General features: G+C 39.6%; 1 protein-coding gene across 1 annotated transcript in view; it reads left to right on the plus strand.

The window, feature by feature from the left end:
• fbxo15 (F-box protein 15) overlaps positions 1-2,856 on the plus strand; it is a 63,000-nt gene extending 60,144 nt beyond the window's left edge. The window contains exons 12-13 of the transcript XR_015775370.1: positions 2,523-2,629; positions 2,731-2,856. The gene's annotated coding sequence lies outside the window, so the exon portion shown is untranslated. The remainder of the gene's footprint in view (positions 1-2,522; positions 2,630-2,730) is intronic.
• The last annotated feature ends 8,707 nt before the right edge of the window (positions 2,857-11,563 follow it).

Genomic DNA, 11,563 nt, shown 5'->3' on the forward strand with positions numbered 1-11,563 from the left:
TTAAAAAGAGACTCATCACTCCTTCCAACACTTTAAATTACCTACAGTACACACCCCGTCAGACATGCTTCAATTTATGTAAATGAGATAGCAGTAATTATACATGTGGGTCTCCTGCTTGAATAAGCCCCTGAGTCACTTTCACATGAAAGACACAACGGCAGTCTTACAAGGCCGGACTCAGTCGCATTTTTGTAACACTTTTAAGATGGCAAGAGTCTGAATGTAATGTTATTGTGTGAACGTGAAGGCTACAACAGTAGGTTTCTTAAACTAAAAGGAATACTTCAACCACCAGATGACCTTTTGCATGTCTTTTTCTCACTTTGTGTTACCTTAAATCCGTGGAGAAGATCTGTGGACTTTGTTTTGAACCCAAGCACCCAGTGAACAAAGAATCCAAAATCTTAGATATTTATGTGTTTAAAACAGCAGAACTATATCAAAACATACATTTAGAAATCTCACAGTTTTTTCCATCCAGTCCTATGCTCAGTACTTCACAAGCAGACAGCCCTTTCCAATATGGAACTGAACTAAAAGTGAAACTTATCTATGCTTTTTTCAAAGCCAGACACCACTGGCAAAAACAGTAATTGTACCTCGCTGAACACTGGAGCTGCTGGACTGCCTCTATCTGTAGTTATCAGCATGTTGTTTTGTGACTTTGCTGAATCCAAAATAATCCTTTCAAATATCAAAATCACACGACTGATTGAGGCATCAGTAAACCAGCAGCTCCTGTGTTCAGCAAAGGTTAAATTATTGGTTTTGTTAATGCAGTCTGATTTTGCGGAGAGCATCAATAAGCTTCACTTTAAGTTCACTTTCCTGTCAGAAAGGGCTGTCTTTTTGGAAAGAACTGAGCAAACGAACAGATAAATAAGACTTGGATTATGCTGAATGAATCGTGCAAACATTTTTAAAGGTGTTTTAATTTAGTCTTGCTGTTGTGAAATGCTGACCCTTATAACTTAAATTACTTGAGAATTTTCTCTGGTTTTGGATTTTTCATTCACAGTTGAGGCATGCAGGAAAAACAGAGTTTCAAATTCAGTGTAACGGGGGGAAAGTAAATGATATACAAATGGTCATTTGGGGAGTAAAGTATTCCTTTAAACAATTTAAGTGATCTTCCCAGACCTTTACCAAGTAGTTTTTGTTGCCTAAACTTAACCATATTGGTGACCATAAAATGCTCATATGAGCTTGGAATAATCACAGTCAATTTTGAAGACACTGGTAAAAAAAAAAAAAAAAAAAGTCATTTAGCTATTAGGTCGTATTGCCTCATTCATGAACAGAATAATGCTGCAGAGTCAGTCTTTGTAAATCATCTAAAAAATACATGCAGCTGTTATGGAAATGAGATGCCTGGTATCTAAAAACGAGTGCTATGACTAAAGCTTTGCCGATTGATTCCTTCATTATCTTTCTTTATTTTACATTCCATTTTGCTCTTTTATTACAGACTTATGACTAATAAATGATACACAAGGGATGGCTATTTCAATTCCATTCACCTTTTTCAATTAGACATTAATTATTTAGGAAGCTATCTCAGTTAACTGCCAAACCTTGCCACTCAGACATCTTTCATTGCCCATTTGATTAGTGATCATTTGTTCATCGGCCTGATAACATTTAATAGAGTGCGTTCGCAGACAGCTGAGTCTGCGATTCAGAAGCAAGCCTTCTGTGAAAGACAAGCCCTGGGGTAATGATTATGTCACAACTTTTCTTCTTTCTTTCTTTACTTCTGCCCATTTCCAGCAGAACGGAGCTCGCCAGCACAACATCAGTGCTGCGGCCAAGAAGTTCAAACATTTCATCTCCCAGTGAGGAAGAGGAGCAAGCAATTAGACCCATAAATAAGAAAGAAGCCCTAAACCAAAAGGGATAAAGGCAGGCTGTTTTGTCATTGCGCTGGGTTCACATTGAGGTCGAGTGTTAAGTCTGGTCCATCGTCCCAAAATAGCAGAATTGTGGCGAGGAACAAATGTCCGGCACTAAACAACACATCATCAGGACACACATGCCGCGGCCTGCAAATATCATCTTTCATGACTTATATATAAGTTCACACGACAGCATGTTTCTTGCTGTTAGAGTTGACCTATTTATTACATCCACTGTGGGCAATATGTGATGTCTTGTATTATTAACGCTGTCTCCGAAGGACAATTGTCACCCGTTGTAACCCACCATGGAGCGTTGTTCCCAATGCATAATTTATGCCATGCAATTAAGTGGGATCAAGCAAACTAGCTTGGCTTCTCCAAATGTCTGTGATATTTGGGTTTGCATTCTCCACAGAGACTGTATATAAGCAGCAAATATGATACAGTGGGGTAAGACCTTACATGAAAAAGTCCCTCTTTCATCCCCAATCAAGTGCCCAGTTTAAATGTGAACTTTTCTGTATCTAATTTGAATCTCTAAAGCTGAATTTCTCAAAACCAATTTATTTTACAACTTGCAAGACTAATCAATTGAACCTCTCTTTTGTGATTCTTTTCTAGGTATTGTGAACCAAATCAGTTTCGGCGCTTACAACCCTCATCACCTGCATCGACTCAGGCCAGTGTGACAGTGTGAGATGGGATTTAATAAAGACTTAAGAATAAAGGTGAATTGAAGAAGAAAGTTGGGGTTAGTGCATGTTGAGGACAGGTACAGCTTCTGTTTGTCCTACTTCTGCCTGACCTTTGTTGAATGTGTCTGTTGCAGCTCATGCTTGATTGTGAGCTACAGCAAAGCAAAGCCAGGCCCCCTTGGGACACAGATACAGTATCACAAGGGTCATTCGAGAGGAATTCAGCAACTCTTTATCACTGGGAATGGGAAAGGACAGACTGAGAGGTCACTCTCATCAACCATCACTCTCTCTTTTGCTGTATCCGTTGCTGATGGCAGTGAGGCTGCAGGTGAGTTTTCTTTAAACCTGTGATAACTGATTTTTTGGGCCATTTGGGGCACAGTGGACACAAGCTAACACAACACTGAAATATTATAGCCTTATAAAATTGATATAATGAACTTGTTAGCAAACAGTTGCCTATTTACATAATCAGCAGATATGGTGCACAGCCCACTCGCTAAGAGAAAATGTTGACATTGTGCATTACTACAGACTAGAGATATATTACAGAACCAACATTTATTCTGACAATTAGGCTTTGGTGCATCATCAGCATTGGTTTGAATTCATAACTGTATCTATCTGATGAATGTAAGTCCAATAGTCATTCTCCTTTTAGCTCTGTTTTGGTCTCCACCAACACTACAATGAAATATCTAACTTTTTAGCTCTCTAAATGCCCTTGCACTTTTCTATAGTTTGTTGCTGAACAGGTGGTGTGCAGATTTTTTAAGAGCATTTTAACTGAAAACAGCTGCCTGCTGTGACTAAAAACAAAAATATGAAATGATAGGAGGGATCCAAAACAGAGAAGCTGAGCTCTGGAAAACCAAAACAATGAGCTGAAAGAGGCTAAAGTGCTCCATAGTGCAGTTTCTTTCTTCTCCTGTCCATCTTTTTCATGTCACCATGTGTGCATCTGTGTGCACCTGACTGCCCAGCTGCTACAATATTGCATAGTATAACATATGCATTTTAAGAGCTCTTGCAGCTCACCCTAAAATGTGAATTGCAGGCACATTCTGTTACTATCATACTGGGTTTAACCCAATAAACTCAGGAGACATTTTCAGAAGATTGCAAAATCATGTATGGTAATTTCATGGTTGTATTTTCTGTGAAGCCACATTTAATTAGAAATCGTCTGAGTGTGAACAAAATCAACATCAAGCTCATTACAGGCTTACAAATTATATTCACAGTTGACAATTCATTTAACAAAATGTACTTATTTGCCTCTTGATTTCAGAGTAATTTTTTGATGGCGCAGTATTGGAAAACAATCATTTCTTTTACGCCTTCACGCTTGTGTTATTTTTAGCAACCCAAAAACAACACATGTGCCTCATGGTACAGGATTAGTGGGAAAGTGAGAGGGGATTTTAAAGTTTAAAGTGTGGTCGAGAGAGCATAGCTGGATGCTGTTGGTGTGTTGAGTGATGAGTTCTATTAGTTCGCCAATTACACGAACATCTGAATGAACAGCAAAAAGATACAGAAAGTTATTCATCATTTGGAACTACAACAACTCTGTAGGTAATAATGGAAATACCCATTTATCTTAAACCTCACTGAGGGATGGTAATGTGTATCCAGCCCATTATGGCCTGTTGTCACAGCCCTGCTATTTCTAATTCAGCAGTGGTCTCAACAAGAATGTTAGTTACATGATTGATTAAGTTGGTAAATACTGTTATTATAATGTGACGTAATGCTATAGAGGAGTGGATTGAGATTCTTTATTAATATTCAGCATCATCCATCTGTTGAGTTGCTGTGGAGCCCATTCATCCTATTGATTTCTCATTAGATATTAAATTGCAGTACTTCCACATTGTTTGCTTTTCCTTCTTTTTTGTTTGCAGTTTGAGATTCTCTGGAGATTTTGTTTTGTAATGAGTTCTACCATCAAGGTGAAATGGTGACTCACCAAGAAAAGCTTTACATCTGCACTCTGATTCAGTCCCACTGCTGACCCTTGCAGTGTGTGTGTGTGTGTGTGTCTGTGTGTGTGTGTGTGTGCGCGCGTGCGTGCGCGTGTGTGTGTGTGTGTGTGTGTGCGCGCGTGTGTGTGTGCGTGTGTGTGTGTGTGTGTGTGGGGGGGGGTACTTAACCTCAAATATACACTTTTGGGCACAGAGACATTTATGTCTTGTGTTTAGCAGGCAGCTCCTGCGTCAGCTATGACTCAGCCGTCATAATGGTTTCAGACCTTCAGACCTCCAAATCTCCACTGCACGGAGGTGTTTGTGTTTGTAACCTAGTTACTAACACAGCCACGCAGCTTGTGTCATTTGTCCTAGACTGCCAGTCCAGATGGCTTATTAAAAAAAAAACAACCTTATCTAACATTAACTACCATATCATATTAGGACAGATTTCATTAAAAATTCACACGACCATTCAAATTGCAATACTTTTTTTGTAGTCTGTTCAATTTAAAATTTCCAAGTTTGTAAGAGCAACAGCTCTAAAAAAAAATGTCAGTATTGTATGTTTTTGCAAACCACTGATATGTTAGTATCAAACAAATCACATCAAAGTTTCTAAAATGGCGTAGTATATGAGCCGACTTTGTCAGACAGGGGAGATAAAGTGGGCTGTGGATGGCGTGTCACTTAGGCAAGAGGACTTCCAAGCAGCAGACAACAAAACAGTTGTGTTTTAACAAGTCGTTATTGCATTTCCAGCAGCTTTTTTTGCTACCGTACATCAGTGTTTTTTAGCAACCTGTCGCCCTTTTCTCCACCAGGTATAGTGTCATAGAAAGCAGTTGGGTTTTTTCTTAAGACAGTTTTTTGGGGATTTTATTGCCTTTAATGGACAGGACAGTTTAAGCATGAAAAGATGAGAGAGAGAGGGTGACATGCAGCAAAGGGTCGAGGCTGGAATCAAACCTGTGGCCGCTGCAGCGAGGATACAGCCTCTGTATATGGGGCACTGCTCTATCCACTGGACCACCAGGCGCCCCAAAAGTATTTGTTTTTAACTGAGACATGGCTGCATTTTATGTCAGGATATCGCTACCATTGCTGGGTATTTTAAGGCAAAACATGGTAATTTTCTAACAATAACTAAGTTGTTTTTGTTCCCTAAAATAACGGCACGGTAACCAAACTTAAATCTCAATGAATGCGCTACATAATAATGTTCAAATATAACTTATTTTTATGCCAAAGCACAAATCTTTTATGCAGATTTGTGCATATTTCCTAGTTATTAATTATGTTTGAAAGGAAGCATTGTTCTTTCCATATGATATAATAATTTACTAAAAATAACTGTCTACATAACCATTTTACATGTTTTTTTGTTGTAAATCACTATATCTTTATTATACCAAAACATTTGTTTCTGGTCTGGGCAACCAAAATTATGTAGCTGATACTTGAAACTTAGATGCACTGCAATAACTCATCACAGTGAATATTTATAATATTATTTAAGTCAATGTCATCTTGCCGTTACATTGTAATGTTGTTGAAAGCATGGACTCATTTGCAAAGTCCGCTGATGGTTTCTAGTACACTCATTTGCTTGTAAAATGTGGTTGCAATGATGCTGTTTGTTAGATAAAACCTAAAAGACAATATACAAAAAGCTGGCATGCTGAAGACTATTATTGGTATTTAATAGTGCTTTTCATTAATATAGTGCTGTTTGGAAGCCAAATGTTGTTAAAATGACATTCATACTTTCTTATTGTCCTTTTCTATATTATATGATAGTTTAGTTCCGTCAATATAGCAGCCATTGACAACAAACACAAATAATTTTTCTGTCTCAATAGATATAATTGCAAATGTGACATCTGTGAAAACCCCTGAGCCACTCCATAAGTTACATCTATTATAAAAACGATCACGTATGCTGTACACATGCTGAAGGGACAATGAAGCATAACTGTAGTGGAAATGGTAAGACCTTGCACAGAGAGATGCCACGAGAGATATGAATGCTGTGAAGTCTGAAAGCTATATAGCTGCTGCACTGATTGCCACTACTTGGCGGTGTGTACGTGTCAGTTTATATGTATGAGAAAAGCCCCTCTGGTTAGTATGTGTGTGCATGCACGTGTTATATGTGCCTACTTGTAAATTAAAAGTGGCCCCAGCTCGAGATCCTTTGGCCCCAATAATTTGAGTTTGATTGTGTAGCTGTTTCGTTCAACACGAAGGTCTGCGGAGGTAATAAATACTGGAAGGAAATGTGGATGGGGACACTTAAACATGAACGTCTGTAACAGCAAGCATTCAACAGCTCAATTTCAGCTTTAATTTGTCTCCCTCATGGCCGTAACTACAGCGCACATGCATTTTTTTTTAACCTGTTGTCTCCCGTAAACAAGCGCCTTTAAATCGATGCTGGTGTGTCCCCTTGTTATTTGACACATCAAAAGTGGAGCCTCTTCATTTCCTTTCTGTTCTGTTGAGTGCAGCCGGAGACAGAGAACACATCACAGATGGACGCGCCTCAGTCATGACTTGACACATTGACAGCACCTTCTGATTGCTGTTTCAGCTGTCTTAGTCCTGCTTTCATTCACACACATCTCTATCAGAGGACTTTCTTTCCCTTTGTTCTCTTTTTTCCAACAAGGTCTTTGTTGATTTTAGCAACAAGGACATACAAATACCAGTGCGTGCATATATGTATATACTAATACACAAACGAAGAATAACAAAAAACTGGAAATACTGACAGTACAATGACTAAAGACTAAACAAATGTTAAGATAGATAGATAGATAGATAGATAGATAGATAGATAAGTCTGTCTCCAGATCTTGAGAAAGAGTGATTGGTTATTCCTAATAGCATATGTATTTTTTTCCTAAGGGCAGAGCTGTAGTTAATTCAGAAATCAATTTATCCACACTCGGCATACCAACCTTTTTCTGTGAAAGAGCATTAACTCTCCATTTCTAAAAAAAAAAAATGTTTTCCCCTCCTGATTTTAGGATTAACTGGATATAATCCTAGTATGAAGAGCTTTGGATCTAGAGGTTTTTGTATGGATAATGTATTCTGGATATTCTCTTACTGCTTCCCAGAACTTTTCTACCTGAATACACTGCCAAAAACAATGGAAAAGCTTATCTTTTTCCTTTCCACATTTGATCTGTATATCAGGTATTGTATTTACTGAGCTTTTCTGGGGTTATATACATTCCCTTTGTTTTCTTTTCTCTCATTTGTACGTAGAGATAACGATTAAAAGGTGAAGGGCTGAAAGAAAAATCCCTGACTACTGATTTTGGTAGCTAATCATCACCAGTGCTCTGTGGGTAATATGTGCAACCTTCTGGACATTAACGGTGGCTTATTGGCTGCAAGTGACAGCAGAGTGCTGTTTTTCAAGGCTGCTGGGTCTGAAGATGCGGGGTGCTGTTTAATATGCATGGACTCACTAATTACAGCCCTCTTACTCTAATGATGTGGCCTTGAGACTGGCATGCAGAGGAATGGGCTGAAATATGCATGCAAGCACACACATACTGTACACACTCACACACACACACACACACACTGTCTCTTTCACACACAAGTAACTAAAACACACAACACAAGTTTGAATCAATCCCCTTGAGCGAATCAGCACGTTGGTGGAGAATTGAGATGGTGGTTGCGTAGGTTTACACAGCACATGTGCCATGACAGATAAAACATAACAGCATCCCATAAACAAAAATGCGAAAAATTAGCATTTAATGGCATAAACAGGCAGAGTTGTGTGCACCTGTGTAGATGTTAGAATAACACAAGGGAGATCCATCCAGATAAGGCAGATTTAGAGCTCAATGGGCTAAAATTACTGAAATGCATGAAAGATGAACATGCCCGGAGAAAATTGTAGTGTCAATTGGCGGATCAAATGGGTAATTTTGGTTTTCGGTACATGAGGTTCTCATTCTGTTACTCCTCCAAAGCTGGCACCACGATGTGGACCTGGGAGGCTGCCTAGCACACTGTCACCTAGTGTCAGTGAGTAATCTGAAGTCTCCCCTCCTGCCTCCCTAATCAACCATCTATTACACTGCTGTCTGCAGCTCTCCAGGAAAACACATCACACACTTTCTACACACATACACACACACACACACACACAATTATTTATCTGCCCCTGTCTTTCTCTCTCCGACATATTTTCATTCACACAAAAGCCACACACCCCCTCAGTATTTTTGTTTCTGCGGCTGTCTCTCTCTCACACACAGAAATAAACACACACTTTCTCTCTCTCTAGCACTCTCCAAAGGCACTGTGGGAGCTTGCTGTGGCGGAGACATTAAACACATGGAAGCAAAATATCCTGTCTGGAGCCAGGGCACACTGACACAACACTGCAGCTACGCTCTTTGATGAACGCCCAGCTGAAATTTAGAAAGTACATTTCAGCATAAAAATACTGCGCATTCAGAGGCTGCCCCGTGTCGCGGGAGGTGATTGCATTTTGTTTGTGAAATACAAAGAGTATTAAGAATTCACACAAGGCAGAGACATATTCCACAATTTACACGCCGCGTTTGCATTTCCAAGAATTGTGCTGAATTAGTTAACGACAGAGTTATATTTATATTATTTTATTTTTTTAGGGGTCTTGTATAAAGATGCGCTGGCAATTCCCTTGAGAGTGTTCAGACTGAAATTGAAAGCAACGCATCCAAATTGTTCCCCAGCCCTCAGCAGGGCTTCTGCTGCTACACGGCACAAATTCCACAGCTCCGTGCCGCACTGTGGCTCGCAGAGGGGGAGATTACAGCATTGTGTATGCTTTTTTGAAGCTGTATCTTCGCCCTGCTCTGCAGGCGGTTTTCACACCCACAAAATAGATCAATTATCCAGTCACAGACACCCATCCACACCACTCTCACACAATTAACTCGGCCTGACACATGACAAGAGGGACTGGATGATTTGGGAACAGCTTCCTCAGTTGTAATATCGATCTGAATGCATAGCCTCTCAACCTTCTCCAAAAATAACAAATCTGTCTTTTTTTCTGTTTTACTCCAGCTTTCCTTCAATCACAACAGAGCCCATCTGCCTCGTGTTGTTACAGTCAAGGCAAAGCTGCCTTAACTCTGCTATATGTAGGAATGTGACTACCAAACAGTTTGGACTTTATTAGACAGGAGTAAAGCTCCCAGACTGAGTCGCAGAGTTGTTTGCTCAGTCTCCAGCACTGACCCAATTGGCAAAGTCATATTCATAACAAAGCGATATGCTTTGAATGTGAACGCCCCCCGTGGTTCTTCTCATGAGGTCGACCGAAAGCATGATGTTGCTTTAATTGCTGTTTTGTGAGGACACAGGGAGGCAGGCGGGGAGACATTTCATGGACCCTTAGCTTAGACAGTGTCATAATGTTTGACTTAACTTGTCCTAGTTGGACCATATTAAACTGTAATCATCTGAGGTTTACTTTCTCCAACAAACAGAGGAGACAGAAAAAGAAATGCAAGGAAATGCCTTTTCTTACCATCTTATCAAGTTCTCAGTGTTGGGCCTCGGCCACACCGCCAGTGTGAGCTGCGGGATGTTTCACAGACATAGACGTCAAATTTTGGGGGGTACAATTCTACATCTAAAATCATGAAATTGGAGGAGGACTTTTATTTTGACGAGATAAAGACTTCTCCACCATAAACTGATGCAGAAAAGGCTAAATTGGTGCATAAATTTTACCTAGAATGCAAGAAATTAAGTGTTTGCTGCTCAAAAGTTAGATCAGTCACACAGCCTGTGTGAGCAGCGCGGCTCATCCAGAGATTTGGAGTCTATTTTTTTTTTAATCAATGTGTGAAGTTCACAGCAAAAATAGACAATGAAAATCATCTGTTGATAGTTACCTTGACATCATACCAGCAACATTACACCTTTCAGTTTCGATGTCTCTGTAGAATATGCCTCAGACATTAAAGAACATATAAAGATGTATTTTTAACTCCATTTCCATTTCAGAATAAAAGCACTCTGGCGTTTCTGTGCATGGAAGCCCTTCATTCAGTAACACAAGGCTTTTAGTGGGGCTTTTACAGTATATGAGGCAAACTTCTGTAATGAGCAGTCGATTATATCCTTTAAATGAATATGCACATAAACTTATCTGCACACACGCACATCTCTGATAAATTGCTGTACCTTTCAACCCTAATTTTGCAGGTAAAGTTAAAGCGCGTGCAGTCATCAGTCATGCAGTGCACAGCCAACATATGTGTGTGTGTTTGTGACTGTGTGTTTGTTGTGAAAATGGTATTGGAGGAGAGGGAAAGACACAGAGAGAGAAAAAGACTTGGTGAAGGACAAAGCTGGCTCAGCGCTGTGAAACAACCTCAACTAGGTAACCTCATCACGCTTTGGGGTGATCATCACGCCGCAGAAACAGGAATAACGACATCAGCTTTGCAGCAATAAATAACATAGTCACATTGTGGCAATTACTTTGGGACAAACTTTTCAGAACAACTCACATTTCCATTAGCATATGTTCAGCCAGACATTTTATTGCCTCCCTGGATTTTTTTTTTTTTATTGCTCCAGCAGATGTTCTAGTGGCTATCATCAAAGAGATTTATGCAAGCTGATTACAGCCAAAGAGTCTCCAGAAGTGAATAAACATATTCAAGCCGGAAATGGACCCAGGCTCCTTCTGTGGCTAAATAAGGTCTGCTCTCCTTTGGTCTGTAGTTTAACCTGCATGTGGAAAGAGACTGGGTAAGGCCTGACATGTAAGAAGTAAAAATATCAGTAAACTTACTCAAGACTTAGGTGCACTATGCTAAGAAAAAAATCCTTAAAATCTTAAAATCAGCTCTAATGTAAGGTGCTTCAAAAGTGGCTGAACATAAAGGAATACTTCTCATTCGGTGTTTCCTTCTCTTTCCCTTTATGAGCCATATTAAGGCACCTTCAGAAATCT

This window comes from Plectropomus leopardus, chromosome 21 (assembly GCF_026936395.1).
Source record: "Plectropomus leopardus strain MGB_pleo_1.0 chromosome 21, ASM2693639v1, whole genome shotgun sequence".
Classification (NCBI taxonomy): domain Eukaryota; kingdom Metazoa; phylum Chordata; class Actinopteri; order Perciformes; family Serranidae; genus Plectropomus; species Plectropomus leopardus.